Raw genomic sequence first — 20216 nt, 5'->3', positions numbered from 1 at the left:
AGAGGCAGAAAGTTGCATTGTTACAAATTATTGTAGGCTTGTTGGTGGCTAGCTATTGTATTTATCCTCGTATTAGTGCTTATGAAGTTGTCTTAGGAAATATAATGAAAAAGTTTTGTTATAAGTGTTCGTTTTACTCACTGTGTTAACTGTTAATATAACAATAAAGCAATGTCAAGATCTTCAACACTGGGAATGTATCAAGATTAGTGATAAGTGCTCGTTTCAGATATAAAATAGTCAGATTCCTAAATGATCCTGATCTTAGCTCCAGAAACATGCAACTAGTACTGCTCTCGCTAACTAGCTTCAAATGTGTCAAGGACTCAGACGATATATGCATGCAGACTAACCGGCCAGGTGTGGTCGACTGTGACAGATGTTTGCTTCTAACTGCTTCACACCCTGTGAAAAAGCGTAATCAAGAACATTGTTTAAAATCTCGGCACTGCACACCTTAGGATGCCTGAAGGTTAATAATCTATCCAGCTTGATTGATTCATCACGATAACATAAAACCGTATTGACGAACTTATCGAAAACAGAGTTTATTGAAATCAACGAAGTTGAATTTAAGAACCGGTATCCGAGTCCACAAAAAAACCCATGTTTTTGACAAAATTGATGTTTGAACTGCTTGTTTCAAGCCAAGAGTAGAGAGCATATGGAGCTGCATGTCTTATGGTCGCCATGGGAACACGTTTGCGAGTTATATATATAAGAATTTGAAACCTAGGGATATGTACGGTTTGGTATCCTAACGAGGATCTCACGATTTTTGCTATTGGAACGTATCCTTTACTTTTCGAGTTTTCGTGAATTTACCATAGGCAGGATGATCGTATTCATTAGGACATCCGAATTCATATCCCAAATTTAAGATATGGATATGGAAATACGAAAATTTTATTAATTTTAATTAATTACAACCGATTAAACTTAATAAATATAACATAAAGTGCAATATCTCATGCAAACAATTCAAAACCTCGAACACTACATAAATTGTGATCATCCTGAATTTTAAAAGCAAATCATTCACCATTTTCAATATGCCAAACGTATTTTATGATTACATAGTAAAAATCTTTTGTATTTGTGATTCCTAGATATGTTAATGAGATTAGCTTGCTTATTCATGTCAAAAAGCATAATAAAAATAAAATTGTTAAGTATAAAATGATCTTGGGTAAGATCCCGCTTGAAAACTTTGGTAGATATTACTCTTTTTCATGGACAATTGGTCTCCTGTCTTAATAATAACAAGACAAAACTTCAAAAATGGCCCCTGTTGTTTTAGAAAATATCAAGTTTAATCTCTAAGTTCAAAAAACTTCATAGATGGTCCTTATGGTTTCAAAACTTTTAACAAACAGTCCTTTAGCCACATAAAAAGACTAATATACCCTTTCTATTTCTTTTTAGAATTAATTTTACCTAATCCTATTTTAAAAAATAGAAAACCAAAATAAATAATTCATTGGGCTACCTCCTCTCTATCTCTCTCTCTCTCTCTCTCTCTCTCTCTCTCTCTCTCATCTTCACCATCGCTATTGTCACCGGTGGTGATGGTGGCGCCGATAAGGAGTGGGCCATCAGGGGAACCGGAATTAGAGATTCCATTCTTTGATGATTATTCAACATATGAATCTTGGGAACCCATCCATAATCCTCCCAAAACGACACCAGATTGATTTGCAGATGAAGTGTTAGAGGATGGTGGAAGTCTTCGTGTATGAAGTCTGGATTTCTACAGTTCACTTAAAGAATATAAAAAAAGTTTATATTTGCGAAAAAGTTTAGAGCTTTATCATGTGAATTTTAAAAAAAATCAACTCACTTGCAAATGGCTTTTGACTTCATCATTTGTAAGCCCATCGACTTGCATAAGCTCTCTAATCTGCTTAGGAGTTGCAGCTGCAAAAGATTCAAAATTCAGTTAAAATTGCTGAAACTTCAGTTAAAAATTAGGGAAAAAAGATGAAGATTTTTTGAGGGCTAACTTTGTGAACCACCGAGTTGCTGTAAGGCATTGACAAATCGTCTATGCAGCTCTGTTGACCAGCATCTTATTTGTTTTCTAGATTTTTGTTGAGCATTTGGTGAAGAACAAGGAAGCAATCTGGAATTGGAAATGGTTTTTGTAAGTAAAAGGTTTCCCCTCACTGGATTCTTGATTCCAGGGGTGATAAGAGAGAGCCCTGGAATCGGTGATTCCTCCTTATCTTCCTCCACCAATGTAAACCCACAAATTCCCTTATACGGGATAAATGCTTTTGTGGGATATGGATCGCCGATCATTCCATCATCTTCTTCATCAGTTCTCTGCGATCACACATATTAATATTTCATAATGCTTTCAGTTATTTGCTTATGAAACGGCTTATGGTACACGATCGATCATGTACCCTTTTAATTTACCTTTTTGGTAATTTGATGAATTGATTTTGGTTTCCAAATTTAGGTTTGATTTGTGTTTGGATTTGGATTGTTCCAAAGCTGAGTGGTGCTCAACCAATTCTTCTTGTCTCCACCGCACTTTTCTTTACTGATGATTTTGAGTTTTGCATCTTCATCACTAGTGTTCTTAAGGGGTATGAATTCTTCAAGTACTGGCTCAGGGTTTGATGATTTCTTCAAAACAATCGTCTCCTCTTTTAATGTAATGATTGCTGAAAGAAGAAAGCAATAGATAAATTGATTTGTACTAGCGTTAATCATTTCCAAAACAGATTATCAAACAGTTTGTCCGCAGTATCCGAGATTATCCCCTTAACTACTGCAGAACCACACTCCACCATTGGAGCTTCCTGATCGCAACCTTCCATTCGTGATTTCAGCTTCTCCGAACAGACGAAGACGAAGACCTGTTCCCTTAGCTCTCAACCGGAGATGATGAAAGTTAAAGCCTCAGAGGGTCGCCGGAGATCGACCGCTTTGTCTCTCCTTGCGATTTGAATGACCACCATCGGAACTTCTCATCGCTTCTGATTTGTTCGTTCCACCAAATCCCCAAACAGATGAAGAAGACGATGTGCGTTTTTTATGTTGAGAGAGAGAGAGGAGGTGAGTCCAATGAATTATTTATTTTGTTTTTCTATTTTTTAAAATAGAATTAGGTAAAATTAATTTTAAAAAGAAATAGAAAGGGCATAACTGTTTGTTAAAAGTTTTAAAACTATAGGGACCATCTGTGAGGTTTTTTGAACTTAGAAATTAAACTTGATATTTTCTAAAACTATAAGGACCATTTTTGAAGTTTTGTCTAATAACAAAGATACATTTCTACTGTTTTTTTCATTTTGCAGTAATGTGAACCTCAAAACTACCAATATCAGGACAAGTTTCTACCTAAATAAAAGAGGTGATTTAAAAAACAAAAACGTTAATACACGGTTTATCTATTTCCCTTCCGGTTCAAACCGGTCCGATCCGTTTCTCACAAATCTGATTTCAAGAGTTTTTCTTTCAAAAAAAAACCTTTTTATGGGAGTGTGTGCACCTCTTGGCACAAGCCTCTATCCAACCACATATACATAGACTTGAGTACTCGACTACAACACACACAAGTGACAAGATGCATATTTCCATGAGGTTCTTTACACTACACATTACACATTACACAATTGAGACCTAAAAGAAATCAATCTCTAAGTAGCTACCAGTAGGCTTAACCTCTACTCTCTCCGGCGACGGAATCGGAATATCTGGCGGAGTGGCACAACGGATCAACGCCCAATTCACACTCTGAAAAAATGGGTGCTGTTTAATCTCCGTCGCCCCTCTCCTGTAAGCAAGCCGATGCTGCGGTTCTTTCACCAATAACCCCCTAATCAAATCCCTCGCTGCAAAGCTAACCGACGGCGTTTCTGGAAACCTCAACGGATGCCCCACCACATTGAACAACGTCGCCCGATTACTCGCCCCTTTGAACGGAGTTTTACCAAACAAAAGCTCGTACAGAAAAACCCCAAACGTCCACCAATCCACGGCACTCCCATGCCCTTCACCCTTGATGATCTCCGGTGCCAGATACTCGTGGGTCCCAACAAACGACATCGACCGGGCATTTGTCGGCTCTGCAATCAGCTCAGGTAATGGAATCGCTTGGTTGTAAATCTCTGTTTTTGGTTTCGATCTCTTTTCTTTCTTGGGTTTGCTCATGAAACGGGGACTGAAACAGGAGGGTTGCATACAGGATGGCTGAACCATGCAAGATGGTTCGATACAGGCAGGCTGATCACGGGAATCGGAGGTTTTCGGTTCCACAGTGGTGGTGGTGGTGGTTCTCATGGATCTAACCAGTTTTGGGTTCACAACACATCTCAAAGAGAGATCGAAATCTGAGAGCATTATGTGACCATCTTCCCTCACCAACACATTCTCTGGTTTAAGGTCTCTGTAAATGATCCCAAGCATATGCAGATACTCCAAAGCAAGGAGCACTTCTGCTACATAAAACCTACATAAAAATGGAAATTTTGAAGGTTAAATTATGAAAGATTTCAAGTCAAACTCAAAAATGGAGAAGGAGAACAACTGCTAACCTGACTGCGTGCTCCGGGAAGAACTTTCCAGGTTGTTTTTGGCGGAGAGCATGCAAATCGCCACCTGGACAATACTCCATGACTAAACATGACAACTTTTCGGTGTCAAAATGTGCATATAAAGTGGGGAGAAACGGGTGATCAAGAGATTGCAGGATTTCCTTTTCCGTTTGTGCCCTCAAGAGCTTATTCCTGCTTGCGAGGGCAGTTTTGTCCATCACTTTCATGGCGAAGTAGTTTTGTGTCCCGATTAACTCAGAAAGATAAACACTTCCTATGTCTCCACATCCCAATCTCTTTAGATGTCTAAAGTTTCTGATTTCTATCATACCAGTTTCGTTTCTGGATCTTACGATTTGAATTGCTTCCCATCTTGTATCGTTTTGTTTGTGGGGTTTGAAAATGGCGCTATTGAAACTGCTTGAGGTACTATCATCACTTAGATCGCTTCCAGTGCTTTCTCTGTATATACTACTTGTCTTGTTGCTTTCAAGATAGTCGCTAGTTTGACCACTGATTTGACCACTTTCGTCATCCTTACCGATTGTGCTTGCAAACTCGCTCACCTCTGTGCTGGTGAAGCTTTCTTTGGCTTCTGAAAACTGTGTGACGGAATAGAAACTGTTTTGTGGGCTTGCGCTAGGAACAGGACCATGACCATGACCATGCCCACGATCTGTGTTCATGCCCATTGGTGGATTGATGGGCTGTTTGCTTCCGAATTTAGCTTCCACCTCTAGGATGTGGTTATGGAAGTAATCTCTCGCCGATTGAACATCTGGTTTCCGTTTATCGGGTGCAGAATTAGGTTTTGAGTGGGTAGATGGTATGGCTTCCTTTTCGATGTAATCCTTGGAGGTTTTATACGAACTTGCAACAGACATTGTGGAGATATCTGGTAAGAAATGGGATGAAGATGGAGATATTTCTCGGTTTGATTGTTTTGCAGAGCGCGGATGAGGAGGTCGGCTTCTTGAACGCGGATTGAAGGTTGACATGGTGGCAGAGTTATGGCTGGGTGGCAAAGAACGAACTCCGTCGATAAGCGAATCCATCTACACCGATTCAACCACGATCGAATTAGGCACAATAATCTGCAACTTTCTTGAATATGAATTTAATCATCATTTCTGCGTAAACTCAACAAAATTACAAGTTTGGGGAAGAATATTATAAGTTTAACATACATTTCAGGTACATTATCGTTTTTTTCTACAAGTGATCAGTTCAATTACAGTTCTGTACGCAAACCCTTGAAAATCAAACCACAATCAAAGATTTATGAACATCAACAACAAACAAAGAATCGCTCGGAAAAGAAAATCAACAAGTTCATGCAATACTGATAAACTAAACTTAAAATCGACGGTTGAAATCATCCATTCAAGATCCTCATATCAGTGAGCATAATGAGATAAGAATACGCACCTGACTAAAGATTCATAACTTCATAAAGAATGTGAAATTAGACGACTGATCTTTGTACCTTGAGGGCAAGTTTGTTTAGATTTGATCGAAAGAAGAAAAAGATTCGGACCCAGAATGTATTTCAGTTAGAATTCGGCGAAGCATTTGGGGGAAATTGTGAGAGGAATAAAGAATGTGGTCGCTCTCTTTCTTTCCCCCCTCTTTCTCTCTCTCTGTAAAGAACTTCACAAGCAAAGCCAATAGGCAAAGACGCAAAGACGAAGCTGTTTATATAAATTTACACATTGCCTCCCTATTTTTTCTTGTTTTTCTAAAACCTCCCTTTTTTTACACATTGAGATTGTATTTGTGTTTTTTGAAGTTTTGGCACCAAACTTTTAAGTTATGGATTTTCTTTTATTGTCGATGCAAGTTGGGTTTTATTAGACATTGTTTATTGGCTATGTTGGCCATCTCAATCATAAATAAGATAGAATTGAAATTAAAAAAAAATAGCGAAAAGGAAAGGAAAACGATTCAAGTTTCAACCACCAATTGTTGCCAATGTTAGGCCGGTGGGTGTAACCTCTAGAATGGTAAATTTTTATTTTTATTGTAGTGATAAATCGTTTTTCCTTCATTTTATATAATTATATCATATAATATGATGCATGCATATATCATACTATATATTTTTGTACGTTTGAATGACCATGTCAAAAGTGTAACTATCAGCCAACATCACTTTAGAACACCAAAGGTCGTTCGACATCCTTCCTAATTGATTATTGGGCAAAATTAAACTTTAATCATCTTTCTCCGTTTGTACATGAGAATGGTTTCACAAATGTAACTAAATTTGGATATATCATATTAGTAAGATAGTACCTACGTTTATATAATGTTTTGTTCACTTGAATCTGCACATCATACGATTTTCGAAAGTAGTTGTGGTAGAATATCGACGATTGGTTTAGAACATTGATGTCTTTGTTAGAAAATTGATTTCGTTGTTGGCACTGATGCACTAAAAATTGCATATCATAGCCAAAGATCATTTAACGCTACCGGTATATTGCTTCTAAAATTATCGTCACTTGTTTTTTTATCACCTCGCATGAATAGACTGCGCCACACATTAGAGCACTTTGATCACTCTCAATGCATACAATCAATACTACCAAGCATTCCATGAATAAATGTTTGTTTTCATGTGTCATAAGCAATTGGTGGATGTCGTTAATTGTAGGTTGAGTAAATATCGACCACAATAGAGGATAATCACAGCTTTACCAAACTAGTAAAGACATTCTCATGTTATTCGCTCTGAAATCCTTCATCTCATGAGTTTGGTCTCATGCCGAATGCTAGTTGATAAATTTTCGTTGTACATTTTTGAATTGATAAGAAACATTGCCTACCTCTCGCATCTCATTTTTGTTAAAATAAATAAATCGATTCTTCATGTCATCAACAATACATAGAAGTAATGATTTCATCATTCGAAACCGGCGTTAATTTTTTTTAGCATATATGATATAATTGGGAAAGAAGTCTTACAAGATGGTTGTGCCCAAACAATTGCTTTATAAATGAACATTTTCTATTGAACGCGAATTTTTGATTTGGTTTTCTTGTAGATAGCAAGTCTTGTTCGCATAACGTCGGAAAAAATTAGTAACCTATAAATGATGGGTTTTAGCCATAAGAACTTTCCTATGTGCGCATGCAAAACCCTAATGCTTGGATTTAGGCTTTCTAATTAAACATGCTTTGAATCCAAGACTTCTAATGACTAATTAGGTATAAGAAGAATACTAAATCAGATCTAGAATCATACATTTGAATCTCTTGTTTGATCTTGTTGTCTTGGAGCTCTAGAGTCACAATTGTCACTCCTCTAATGGCTTACAAACACCAAATAGCAAGGAGGATGATTTGGGACACATGTAAATTACATAAAATAAAAAACCTAAAATCTAAAAAATCTTGAAAGTATAAATTTTTCTTTAAAATAAAATTACCAAAAGAAGTTTTTTTTATTCGAGTTTGTAACACCTGTGTTCCAGACTGGTTTAACTTTATATCTTCAAGGGCTAAAGATGGAGTTTTGGGGAAAAAACTTTGTGCCACGGCATGGCATTGAAGGAAAGCACGCATTTATTATTGGACCGCCATGGAGTGGCCAAAGGTTCCCAAGGCGTGGCAGCTATTCTGGCCCAAGCACATGATTCTTTTAGGGTTACCCTTCGTATTTAAACCCCTCTATGTCATTTCTGGGGTTCATTACCAACCTCTTAACACCCTTTTACCTTAGAGAAACCCTAGCCCTAAATCCCTTGGTGACTTGTGGTCTTTTGGAGCATTTGTGGCTTGGAGAAGAAGAGAAGAAGGTGCTATATTGGTGGGTCTTGCAAGGAAACAATGTCTTCAACATCTCACATTGCTTCTGGACTTTTTTAAGTGACAAAGGCTCAAACTTTATGGCTTGAAGTGGTTAGATCTAAGATATTTCCCATATTCTTCATGTTTAAGCAAGATTGAATGGAAGGAACACATAAAGTTGGCAACTTTATGACTCTTCTGAGTCCCATGAGCAACATATATTGTAGATCTAGACTTTGGTTGGGTTTCTTGACCTTGCATGAGTTTTTGGTCATATTTAGCTCATTTTGATCTAAAATGGATTCTAGACATGTATTGGACATGCATATCTATAAAGCTTCCATCTTTATGCTAGATATGGTATTAGAAACTCTCCTGGAGTGGTTGTGTAACATCCAAAAATATGGTCCCAAAAAAATTTTCGTTTAATAATAAATAAAATAGTATTTTCCCATAACATCCAAACACATGAATAAAACCAATGTATCAAGTTATCATAAATCAGAGTAAAACATCATAGCGATATCTCAATGGTGTGTGTGCGCAATGCAGTCACCCCGAGCTCTTCCCTTTACAACCGGAAGTACCTGAAACATAAACTAAAAATCGTAAGCACAAATCTTAGTGATTTCCCCCAAAATACCACATACCAAACATACAATAAACATATAGTGGGCCCCGCCTGGCTTTGGACCCCGTCTGGCAGTGGGCCCCGCCCGACGTCGAGTTGAGCTCGATAAAATGGGCCTCACCCATCATACAATAAAATATATCAAAATAAACACATACACATTCAATAATCACATAGATACATAGCATACAAATATCCATCAAGCCCCGCCCGACATCGTGCCTTAACCCTGAAAAACCTATAAACACAACACATGCAAGAGTCACGGAGACAACTAGCATAGTAACAACATAATATAAACATGGGCCAGCCTTGGTGCCTTCGACCCGCTAAACCCGGTAAGGAAACTTACCTCGAATACAGAAAGGTAGCTGAACAGATCCCGTCTCTGAATATCGACTCTACTCAGCTCCTAAACATAAAAGGTTTCCTTAAGTTCAGTATAGGTCAAACTTGGTCAAAGACTAAAGTCAAAGTCAAAGTCTACAATCCGAGTTGACTCAACTCGCCGAGTTTATCTATCAGTCTGCAAAGTCGGGAGAAACTGATCCACCTCGCTGAGTTCTTCCATAAACTCGTCGAGTTCTCCAAAATTTCAACATCTTAATCCATTAAGTTGTTCTTAACGAAACTAAGAGCTTCATAAATTAGATCTTAACTGAAATGGCCTCACAAAGGGTAAAGTTTCCAACTTTACCCCTAAGAACCACCAAAATGGGTTCAAAACCCAAACCCTAAGATTAAAAGGGTAAGGACTTAATCATTAAGCACTAAACCACTGAAGGCACAACCCCAAATTGTAAATATGGCCCTAAAAGCTGAAAGACCACATAAAGTTTCCAACTTTACCATCAAGCATGCTTAGAAGAAGCTCAAATGCTCAAAAGAAGCCATAAGATAGACTTAATGAATGCATGGAGCCCTTAAGACTGTAAAGTTGACACCTTTATGCCAAAAGAGCTCACTAGGATCATAGATCTGAAAGGATATCACTTGGGATGTCCTACAACTCCATCAACTACCCAACATGACTAAAAACATATAAACTAACCCAAAAAAGAGATCTAATCAAAAATTAAGCAAGGTTAGAACTTTATACCTGAAATATGCAGGAAATGGTGCAAAGAATCAAGATCTGAAGGGTCCTACTTGAATCACCACCTTGCACCAAACTTCTCTTCCTTTAATGAGCTTAAAACACACCAAAACACACCCACAATAAGCTCACAACACTCATGGAGGATCTAGGGTTTCGAGATTAGGGTTAGGGACTATGGAGGCTGTAAATAAGGCCAACACCCGAGACTTAAGGTGTTTAAATAGGGTGTAAAACCATAAAATTAGGGTTTCCTCCCCTGTTACCAATTCGCCGAGTTGAGGCACCTCAACTCGTTGAGTTGACACATTAAACTCCACTGCCAAAACGATTTCAACACGTCGAGTTGAGGCTTCCAAGTCGCCGAGTCCTCTAGGAAAATGAAAAAAATTTGAAATAAAATCATGCCAGAAACCAGGCGTTACAATTCCCCCCACTTGAAAATTGAATTTTACTTGTAACGTCCCAAAAATACGAGCCAAAAATTTCATTTTTAAAACATATACTTAGTAAAACATTAGAAATAAAACGTTCACCGATCATAACATTTCATAAAAGATATCGCATGTCTGGAAAACATTTTCATAAAATATAATAAATGTCAGAGTACAAATCCCCAAGAAGATCTCATAGTGCGGAATACGAGGCATGTGTGTGATGGGCCGCTACCGCGCCAACTCCTTCCCCTTCGAAGAAGAGGGACCTGAAACCAAAACTAAAAACTGTAAGCACAAAGCTTAGTGAGTTCCCCCATAATACCTCATACCATATAAACATACAATAAACAGCTAGGAGATACGGGCCTCGCCCACACTCATGAAGATACGGGCCTCGCCCACACTCCGCTAGCTGGGAGATACGGGCCTCGCCCACACTCCTTTATCTGGGAGATACGGGCCTCGCCCACACTCCACTCTCAGAGAGATACGGCCCCGCCCACACTCAGCTGCTAACCCATAATATACAAGTATCACACAGACAACGAGTATAGACAATTCTATCATACTGGCATATATCATAATCAACTCAACCAAGAGATACGGGCTCGGCCCACACTCTAATACTAACGTCTCATCTATACGGGCCGACCTTGGTGCCTTATACCCGTTACTACTGGAAGGAAACTCACCTCGAAGAGTAGTTACCGAAGGTCTTACCGCTAGACGTCTGGTTACTGCACCGGTAATCCTCCGGCTACAAACCCATAAACATAGATTAGCCACTCATAAATACCCTTAGGTCAATTGACTGACCCATCCTTGGTCCAAGGTCAACTCTTGGTCAAAGTCAACTTCCAGTTGACTGGACTCACCGAGTCGTGGCACATACTCGCCGAGTCCTTCTCCTACTAACCCGGTCATACTCGCCAAGTCCTTCTTTCCACTCATTGAGTCACCCTTGACTCACTACTCGGGACTATGGAACCGACTCGTGGTCCGACTCGCCGAGTCCGAGAGCAAATCGCCGAGTTCCACGAGCAGGTCCCCCACTCGCTCCCAATCCTCACCAGAACATCCGCAAGAGGATTTGGGGTTTTGGGACTACGTTACACTGTTGACCCCTCGTGCAGATACAAAGGGTTAGACCTTCAACACTTAAATCCCTTCTTACTCAATGAAAGTTCATATGACTCACCGAGTTTGAAGAATAACTCGGCGAGTTCCAGGCAATCTTCATACGACTCGCCGGGTTGTTCTACCAACTCGCCAAGTCTAAGACCATCTTCATAGAACTCGCCGAGTCTTTACGACCCACTTCCCATATAGACCAAAACTGAGACATGCAACGCTTCTAACCCATAGATCTAAGCTCCTAGGGCATGCTTATCACGTAAAGTTGCAAACTTTACGTGCATGCATGGCCCTATGAGCTCAAGAAGGCAATTCCAAGCTTCTTAATGGGTCATACACTCAATAGGGACCTCAATAACCCCAACCACAGAGACTTTATACTTCTAGGATGTCCATAAGGTCCTAATCTGAAATCCTTTCAGAACTTAAAGCATAAATACATGGAATTTAAAGATTTAGGGCTTGAAACCACTAATTTGGGACAAAAAGGGGATCTAATGAACTAATGATCAAGGTAAGAACTTTTCTACCTGAATGGAAGCTTCTCACAGTGTAGATCCCAGATCTACATCCCCTCCTTGCACACTTCAACCTCTTCTTCCTTTCTCTAAGCTCCAATCCTTCTCCACAAGGCCAAAATCACTCTTAAGAACAATATGGGGGCTAGGGTTTCTCTCTACAGCTATCTGGAAGTGTTAGGGACTGAAGAGGCCAAGTTAGAGCGTTTAAATAGGGTGCAAATTCCCGGATTAGGGTTTTTGTCCAAACAGGGTCTACTCGCCGAGTACAAAGTTCAAACCCCACGCCTTATCCCGCTCCTACTCGGCGAGTTGGTCCTTCAACTCGCCGAGTCCAAGGCAAAAATGCATAAAATTAAAATATTAGCCACAAGAAATACGTACTAGGAACCAAGTGCTACATTACTCGGTCGGTTTTTAGCCGACACAACCTAAATGAGAATTGAAGAGCTCATTATATAAAGACAGTCGAAAAAAGAGTCCATATGTAGAAGTTATGAATTTTACACATTTATTATCAGTGTAATCTTCTCAGACTGTTAAATTTAAAATCGGTCGAGAATTAGCTGATGGGGTCAAAAAGAAAGTTGCAGATGATGGGTTTAGGCCATAAGAACATCCTATGTGCTCATACAAACCCTAATACTTGGATCTAGGTTTCTCTATTGTACATGCAATTCATCCAAGACTTTAAACCCTAGATCTAGTATATGATAATCAATATAACATATGAATAAGGGTTTAGATCATACCTTGATTGTTATGTAGCAATAACAATCTCAAATCCTCCTTGTAATGACTTTAGAAAGCTTAGAGTCACAAATGTCACTCCTCTAATGGTTCACAAACACCAAGAGCAAGAGGATGAAGAAGAGAAGAGAAGGAGGTTGCCCTAAAACGTGTGGAAACCCTAATCAACAAGTTCCCCACGTTTTTTAGCCATAAGGGTCCTTTAAATAGTGAGGCTATTAGGGTTATCTAACAAGGAAACCCTAATTTGGATGCTTAAACCCTAAGCAACCCATGGACTCCTTCATTAACAAGCCTTGGACGATTTCTAGTGGGTTTCCCCATAGAATTCGTCCAACCTTATGTTATAAGATAATCCATGGCCCAATTGCAGTTATCTTATAATTACAATTCCAGTCCCTTAAGTTTAATTAATCTCATTTAGTCACAAACTTAGTTCTTATTAATTCTTGAATAATATTAATTAAACAATATGATTTCTCCTTTAATATATTATTCTCAGATTATATTAATAAATCATAATTAATCCTTTCTCTCCATAATTGTAACGTCCCAAAATTTAAGACTAAAAATTTCTTTTAATAAAACATTACTATAAGCAAACTCATCATTTCAAAACATAAACAGAGTATTAGTTTCCAAAATACATGTTTGTTATCAGAGTAAACATTCCCAGGCTGTCTAAACTATGGTGTGTGTCATGCGATCACCCCGAGCTCCATCATCCGCTACTGGAAGTACCTGAAACCAAAACTGAAAACCGTAAGCACGAAGCTTAGTGAGTTCCCCACCCTACCACATACCATGCATAACCACATACTGCACATACTGGGCCATGCTCGCTATCCTGGGCCTCGCCCCCTACTTCGGGCCTCACCCGTTACAACGGCCCCGCCGCTCCAGGCCCCGCCTGGCGTCGAGCCCCGCTCGGATACAGATCTGTTTCACTTAGGCCTCGCCAGTCACAAGGCCTCGCCCACTAACATATAATAGCACGTAAACATATCACATCACATCACATAAAGCTAAACACATACTGACTGATCTTGTCCTAAGGCCTCGCCTATCTCTGGGCCCCGCCCTTGTCCTGCTATTGATGAGTCATGGAACCCCGTCCATACTCCTACTGATAGTGAGGTACGGGCCCAACTCACCCTCACTCCTTCCCTAACTTGGGCCTCCCCCTGCTCTGCTACTACTGAGATGTGGAACACCATCCACACTCTACTATTGGTGAGATACGGGACCTCGCCCACACTCACCTCCCTACCAGGCACATACAAGTATCACACAGACAACAAGTATAAACTATCACATAAACCATTCCTTGGGCACCCGCCCTCTATCATTAGACCTCGTCCCGAATATCATACTAGCATACTGTGCCTAGGGCTAACCCCCGGGTCTTCTACTCATAACTACATGGGCCGACATTGTGGCCGTAGACCCATTCATACAAAGGGAAACTCACCTGATACTGCTGAACTGCTGCTGCTAATCCCTTTGACCGCTACCTGACCACTGACTCCAAACTGCTGCTCCAATAGCTCCTCGAGCTACCAATATCAACATAACGCTTAGTCTAACTGACCTTCAAAGGTCAACTAAGTCAATTCTTGCCAAAGTCAAAGTCCTGGTCAAAGTCAACCTTCCAGGTCAACCCTACTCGCCGAGTCCAATTACTGACTCGCCGAGTTCTTATGCTCAAAGTCCTTCCAATCGCGACTTGACTCGCCGAGTCCGCTGATTCCCGAATCCTGTCATGTCCAAATCACTGAGTCCTTTCTCGACTCACTGACTCGAGTCTTAACTCGAAGGGTTTGGGGTCCCGTGACCTGACTCGCCGAGTCCAAGAACTGACTCGCCGAGTACAAGGCAATCTTCATCCAACTCGCCGAGTTGTTCTTCCAACTCACCGAGTTCATGCCCAACTTCATCCGAATCGACGAGCTGTTCATCCCACTCGTCGAGTTCCTCCTCATCTTCAAGCTACTCGTCGAGTCCACTCAAAGGACTCGCCGAGTCCATCCAGTCCTTCATACATGCAGAGGACTTTTGAGTCATGCAGGGACTCAAATCTGTAGATCTACCCTTCCCAAGCCTATTCCTCACATAAAGTTGCAAACTTTATGTGTAGAGAAGGAGATCTAAGCAAAATACACCATAAACTAGGGTTTAAGGCAAGGAGGCTCCATAATCAACTCAAGGGCAGATACTTTATGGGAAACTAGACTAAAACAAGCATGGATCTGAGGTAGCAACCTCAGATCTGGACTTCTAGCTCGAAATGGTTACTATCATGCCAAGAATGCCTAACACACACATAGATCTAGGTGCAAGGGAGTCCAAGGACTAGCTTATTACCTCCAAAAGCTCATAAATGTCTTCCCAATCCCGGATCTACAGCCCCCTTTTTGCACTCTCAAGATTCTTCTTCTTTCTCAAAGCTTAAAGCACTCTTCAAGGCAATAATTGGCTCAATCAATGGATATGACGGCTAGGGTTTGGTATCCAGGGCTAAAGAGGCAGTAAGGAACCCTAGGAAGAAGATTAAGACGTTTATATAGGCTCCACGTCCCGAATTTAGGGTTTTCCACATATAGACTAATCTCGTCGAGTCACCTTGGCCGACTCGCCGAGTCGGTCACTTACTCCTCGACCCAGATCCCGCTCGGACTCGCCAAGTCCCTCCTTGGACTCGCCGAGTCGACCCCTAAACTTAAGGTTTTCTTTCCTTTCTTGGCCTTCAAAACTTTGGGTGTTACAACTCTTCCCCACTTAAATTAAACTTCGTCCTCGAAGTTTGCCATGGCCCACCGCCTGCGATCCGCCTCCAATACCCACCAATTATCCCAACACCAGCTGCCTACCTTCACTGGTCTTCCACCTGGTCATTCTGACTAACATAAATCTCGCGGTTAAACCTCGGGTCAAACCTGACCCTAAACAACTTAGAAACACAACTTACTCTACCGACAATCCTTCTGGTACTCACCGAGTACTGCACTGAACCTATAGGGGTTCACCCCTTATTTACTTGCGCAAATTCCTTGCCTTCCCAAGGCAAAGCTCCATATCCAACTATTTCCTCTGACATTGTGAAGGTCCTATCCTTCACCAACTCCATCACCCCCGCTATTCCCAGAACGGGTCATCACCGTCAGTAATCACTGACACTCCTCTCTGCCAATACTTGGTGCCGAGCACCCCTCGATTCAACTAACTGAATTCCACCATACACTGCTTACCCGTAGTACTACTGACTGAAAATTCTGCTATTCCTTGTCTGCCTTCCGGATGAACTGAGACCACCCTGGTCCCTACCAACCTATTAATGTCTGGATTACCGGCGCCCACCGGTAGCTAGTCCCAACACCACCACTAGTCGCTCCCAGCGACTTCCAAGAAACTTCGACCACCTATAACTGCTCAATCAGTTCTGCCATTCATGCACTACAAACCTGGGATCCCCGATCCCCTAACTTGACACTAAGGTCCCTACCAGGTCCCACCTGTGCTGCTAAAACTCACGGGCCTTGCCCACGGGTCTCACCCAACCATACTACTGAGCAACCCTGCTCCCAGGTTCATCTACACTGCTAACCTCATACGGGCCTCGCCCACGGGTCTCACCCAACTATATCCTGGAGCGGCCTCTCCCAAGGTCTCACCTCTCTAGGGATATACAGGAATATCCCTATCATTTTCATCCACTACCCATTCCCGATCCCTATCTGATCACTAGGAAATAAGGGCCTCGCCCCAACTTCGCTAACGAAGCTACTAAGGAATGTTACGGCTTACCCATAGTCTTACATCACCATCCATTGCTGACTGCTAGTGAATGCTACGGCTGCCCTGTAGTCTTACAACACTTCCTACCACTGACTGCTAATACGAAGACACCCATGTGCCATTGGCTCTCAAGATCCTCATTCCGACTCCCTCGAGTCCTACGGGCGATCCACAACCTGAATTCCTAACCACACACTAACCATTACCATCACACGTACTAGCTGATGGGGAGTTTCTCAAACTCCCAACCCTGAAATCCTCAATCCATCAAACGCTGAACTACTTCCTTTCCTTCTCGGAGATCGCGCACTCATCCTGGGTCTGCGTGCTCCTACCTTTGCACACTCGGAGGATTCTCCCCCACTTCGATCCTGCTTACCCCTTGTTGCTCAAAACTCAAAAGAAACCCTTGCTACCATCCCATAATCAATCTGCTGAGGAACCCAAGCTTACCATAGCTAGGGATCTAACCAATCCATCTCTAACACTATACAACTCTGATTTAGCGAGACATACCAAGTCTCTCCCAAGCATGCTACAGTTACCGCATCCTATGTAACCTTCTCCAATAGGGCACATCCCCTCACTACCATTCGAATATCCAAGGTATACAGATGACGTATAACTCGACCACAATCAACCGCTTAAAAAAAATACTCATACCGATAATGATGCAGAACCATAACAATATAATCATGCACAAATAAAAGAACTGAAAACAGAAATCGCATACCTGCAACGTCCGATGCTGATCGCGCCTCTAAGTTAGTCATCTGAAGAGCTCTGCCTCCTAGCGTAAGCGCCTCTGCACGGCCCTGACGGCCATCTGTGATCCTTAAAGTTGCAGGGGCAGGTGCCATCACCCTTCCCGCTGAAAACAAACTGGGGCACTGGGCCTTCTTGTGGCCCCGCTGGTTGCAGTGAAAACATAACAGGTCTGATCCCTGTGAGGTGGTAACAGTACTATCCCTGCTGAAATGACCAGTCCGACCGCACTTGAAACAGCCAGACTCACCACCGCTACCACTCCTGCACGTGCCCCCATGCACCCTGCCGCACTTCCCGCGCCGACTGCGGTCCTGATAATCTCTCGATCTCGAATCCGATCCCTTGGGCCTTTTGCCCGAACCTGCAGCTACCTGAACCTCATCTGGCTTCCTCTTCCAGATCTGCTCCAAATCAATTTCCCTCTCTCTAGCTCGAGAAATCATATCTTCCAGCGTCTTACAGCTGGATTTGCTCACGAACTCGCTGATGTCATCCCTCAACATCTCATGGTATCGGGCCTTCTTCATCTCCTTATCCGCGACATACTGCGGTACCAGAAGAGCCCTCTCCCTGAACTTGGGGTGATCTCCGCCATAGTCTCAGTGGTCTGCGTCAAATCCTGAAACTCCCGTGCCAACTGCTGCACCTCAATAATCGGCGAAAACTCCGCCCTGAACCTGGCCGAGAAATCGCTCCAAGTCATCGCGTCCAACGCGACATCATCCCCCAAAGCATGACCAATCTCCTCCCACCAATCCATCGCTCTGTCCTTCAGAAGACAGGAAGCGAGTCTGACCTTGTCCCCCTCAGGACACCAGCTCGTACAGAATGCGTTGGTAACATCAGCCAACCATCTGCTGCTAGCGATGGGGTCACTAGCCCCATGATAATCTGGTGCCCCGCAAGCCCTGAACTCCCGAAATGTCAAGGTACGCGCTCCCATCAAAGCCATCATCTCAGCACGGAAGGCTCCCAGCCTCTCATCCAAAATCTCCAACATACCCTCCTTGACCGTGCCAAAGATCACATGAGTCTGAGCTAGAATACTGCGCGTAACCTCAGTTGATATCAACTCTCTCATCCGCTCCTTGAGCTGATCGGCTCCTGAACCCGAGCCCGATCCCTCTCCGGCGCCTGATCCGCCCGCTGGTCTCTCTCTCAACGTCACCATGCTGAAAATATACCACAACCACTATCAAAATACTCATTACTGATGCGAGACCAAACACACCCTACCAGGTTCCGGTCTTGTTTCAGCCTTTCCCGAATCGAGTACGGATCCTCTACTTTCAGTAGTACGGGCCCATACTACCTTCCACATCTATCTGTACCTTCTTCAGGAATTGCTTTGACTCCCCCAGGTCCCTTATCCACTACTACTGCTCCCAACACTATCTCATCCTAGGCTTACCCTAGGGAAACCTCTGACTCAACTCAAGCCAGTCCTCAGCTGCTGAAGGTCTCCTTGTGATGCAAATTAGCCATCACCTGGATACCATCACATGCGACGAGGCTCAGATAATCCTTCAAGTAAAAGACTCGTTCCTACAACGGTTGGACTAAAACAAGAGCTACGCAATAGGACCAAATCCAACACTCTGAGATTATTCAAACCTGATCACATGTGGCGTGTTGTATCCACCTAATGGCTAACTCCCATCACTCAGAATCCCACAATACACAAAGCAAGCAACATTCAGACAAGGGAAAATCTAACCATAACATACTCAAGCAATCATATCCACATAGCAAGAATCTGAACTAGCATGCAACACAAACTCATAAACTCAGGCATAACCTAAACAGGCTATCCTACTACTGTCTAATCAGCACTATCATGCAGTTCAAAAGCACAAATAACAGGCACATAAGGCATCACCCCTAGATCCTTAGTCCTATTCTAGGATACTGTTCTATTATCTGATAATCATAACATAAACTTGTATGGGTATTTTAGGGTACTTACTTGAGCTCGGCTGATTGCATGCACCACACCCTTTTTTCTCTTTTCAAAGTTCCTTTTCATTTTGAATTCTTTTTACTTTTCTAAAACTGTTTTTCGTTCTCAAAATCCTTTTTACAAAACTGTCTTTTCATTTTTGAAAACTTTTTATCCGACCCCTCAGTTTGAGTTCAGGCACACCCGAGAGCAGGCCTGAATCCCTCAAACCAAGGCTCTGATACCAACTTGCAACGTCCCAAAATTTAAGACTAAAAATTTCTTTTAATAAAACATTACTTTAAGCAAATTCATCATTTCAAAACATAAACAGAGTATTAGTTTCCAAAATACATGTTCGTTATCAGAGTAAACATTCCCAGGCTGTCTAAACTATGGTGTGTGTCATGCGATCACCCCGAGCTCCATCATCCGCTACCGGAAGTACCTGAAACCAAAACTGAAAACCGTAAGCACGAAGCTTAGTGAGTTCCCCGCCCTACCACATACCATGCATAACCACATACTGCACATACTGGGCCACGCCCGCTATCCTGGGCCTCGCCCCCTACTTTGGGCCTCGCCCGTTACAACAGCCCCGCCGCTCCAGGCCCCGCCTGGCTTCGAGCCCCGCTCGGATACAGATCTGTTTCACTTAGGCCTTGCCTAACTTGGGCCTCGCCCCTGCTCTGCTGCTACTGAGATGTGGAACACCATCCACACTCTACTATTGGTGAGATACGGGACCTCGCCCACACTCACCTCCCTACCAGGCACATACAAGTATCACACAGACAACAAGTATAAAC

The 20216-nt window shown here is 42.1% G+C and overlaps 1 long non-coding RNA gene and 1 pseudogene across 1 annotated transcript; one reads left to right on the top strand and one right to left on the bottom strand.

Moving 5' to 3' along the window:
• Positions 1 to 1379: 1379 nt before the first annotated feature.
• On the bottom strand, positions 1380 to 2721 carry LOC111876407 (transcription factor HHO2-like; annotated as a pseudogene).
• A 204-nt stretch (positions 2722 to 2925) lies between these two features.
• LOC122196515 (uncharacterized) lies at positions 2926 to 5744 on the top strand. The gene is made up of 3 exons (XR_006188359.2): positions 2926 to 3066; positions 3309 to 4094; positions 4184 to 5744. It is a non-coding gene; the product is annotated as an uncharacterized LOC122196515 (long non-coding RNA).
• The last annotated feature ends 14472 nt before the right edge of the window (positions 5745 to 20216 follow it).

The sequence above is a fragment of the Lactuca sativa genome, chromosome 2, assembly GCF_002870075.4.
Source record: "Lactuca sativa cultivar Salinas chromosome 2, Lsat_Salinas_v11, whole genome shotgun sequence".
Classification (NCBI taxonomy): domain Eukaryota; kingdom Viridiplantae; phylum Streptophyta; class Magnoliopsida; order Asterales; family Asteraceae; genus Lactuca; species Lactuca sativa.
This window is presented reverse-complemented; position numbering and strand designations above follow the sequence as displayed.